This window comes from Physeter macrocephalus, chromosome 14 (genome assembly GCF_002837175.3).
Source record: "Physeter macrocephalus isolate SW-GA chromosome 14, ASM283717v5, whole genome shotgun sequence".
NCBI classification, from domain to species: Eukaryota; Metazoa; Chordata; class Mammalia; order Artiodactyla; family Physeteridae; genus Physeter; species Physeter macrocephalus.
In genome coordinates, this window is record NC_041227.1 from 122,696,994 (window position 1) to 122,699,192 (window position 2,199).

The following is a 2,199-nucleotide window of genomic DNA, read 5'->3' on the forward strand; positions in this document are numbered from 1 at the left end:
TCTGGGAAGGGTAGGAGGCAGAGGCGAGGGCAGGAGGGTGGAAGGAGCCTCCAGGAGCTGGGGACAGGTGGGGACGGCTGGCCAAGGGCTCCAGAGGAGGTGGGAGCAGTGCCCAGCTGGAGGGGGGCCGGACCCACCAGGACTGTGGCTGCCCCGGTGGCTGGGTGGGGGCAGGGGGTCAGGGCAAGGTGCACAAGCATCCTTGGCCCATGTTGGGGCTGTGGGTTTTCATTTGCCAAGGTGTTGATGGGGGGACATTTCATTAGCCGCTGGTTCCCTGGTTTAGGTGTGAAAGACAGTTGCCTGGATACGGACACCACTTGTGCTATTGCCCTTGTGGGTGTTGGGGGCTGGGGAGGATGGGGGACTGCAGGACTGAGCAGGGCTGGGGGCGGATGTGAGGCCAGTGGGGGAGTGAGAATTTGGTGGGGGGCACCGCAGGCCTCGCTTCTCCTTCCTGTCCCCAGACAGCAGCTCCCGTCGCGGCAACCACAGCCTCTGCTGGCCAGGCTGACAGGTGCCTGTGGGCATACTGACATTTCTGTAGCTGCTCACCTCTGCGCCTGTTGGGGCGGGTCTCCTCGTGTTTACCCTTCCCCCTCGCCCAGGCTTGCAGAGCTGAGAGTCCTCCATAGGGGCAGTGAGGGCAGCAGAGGCACTTATCTACAGCCCTGACCCTCGGCGTGGTGTCAGGCTGAGGCCCTCCCCTGGTGTCCCCACGCTGGCCCCATGGAGCATTGCCGCCCTCCCCCACCCCTGGCTCCCCGCATCCCCCTCCTGCAGTATTTCTCACCAGCACCCAGGTGCCTCTTTCCAGATCTCTCTCCTGCCACCTAGGAGTGCTGACTCCTTGGGGGAAGGACCCCTAGTTTGTTTACCGCTGTACCCACAGCACCTAGACCTGTGCTCTGTGCAGAATGGCCACTCTGTCAGTATTTGTTGGATGGACATAAAAGTTGTTCATTTTGAAGCACAAGAACTGCCCCTGGCTCCACCTTTGGACCCCAACCTGGTTACATCACACGGACATCTATAGGGCACAGCCGGCGTGTTCTTCGGCGGCTGAGCACCCACTGCCCCTTAATTGGGTGTCCCCTACTTGGGGAGCCAAGAGCTGACCCTACAGCAATGTGGTGTATGGCAGGGCTGGAAAGTTCCTCAGTGGGGTAGGGGCTTGGAGTGGCCTGAGGCCTGATGGTCCAAGAGGCCCACAGAAGACCCTCAGGGAAGCTTCAGGATGTGGGGCTGAGTCGGGTCTGCGACCTGGGATCGGTGCTGCCCCTCAAGTACCTGGGCCCCATCTCGCCTGCTGTACAGAAATGACCACCCACTCTGTGACATCTAGAAGCTGTGCGTAGGTGGCTTGAGCTGGAGCTCAGGGTGGACGTATCTTCCAGAACCACCCTGGCCGGTGGGCCCAGGCAGGTTTGCTATGTGGTTCTGACACTCAGGCCTCAGCCCCTCCCAAGGCCTGGAGGGTCAGGTGTGATGTAAAACTTGGTAAAGGTGTGTAACCACGGTGGTTCAGACCCCTGTCTCTTTTCCAGTGTGCTTGTGTGTCAGGTGGCCTCAGGCTGGCCCAGAGCATCTCTGGGGCCCGGCTAAGAGGAAGTTGGGCTGGGGATACATTTAGTTGGTTAGTGGGTCTACTTATGAGTGTGCAGTGGCTTCACGATCCATGAAGATTTTGCTATCTATCTGGGAGAGGGATCGTGCACTGAGGGTGAATGGTACCCCCCAAAATTCATGTCCACCCAGGACCAGTGAATGGGACCTTATTTGGAGACAGGGTCTTTGCAGATGTAGTCAAGTTAAAAGGAGACCATCCTGAACGGCCTTAATCCCATTATGACTGGTGTCCTTATAAGAAGACAGAAATTTGGATACAGGGAGAAGGCCATGTGGTAATGATCTTGGATAGGCAGCAGTGAGAGGTGGCTTGAAGCGAGATCTTAGTTCCCTGCGCAGGAATTGAACCTGGGTAACCTGTATGAAAACCCCAGCCACTATACCACCAGGGGCTAGAGGCTAAGAAGCCAAACTCCCCCGGCCCTTGCCCCCACTGAGAAAATGCATTTCTCAAGGAGGCAAAAACTATAAAAACAGGTACAAAGTTTACTGTTAAAGACACAGTACAGGGCTTCCCTGGTGGCGCAGTGGTTGAGAGTCCGCCTGCCGATGCAGGGGACACGGGTTCGT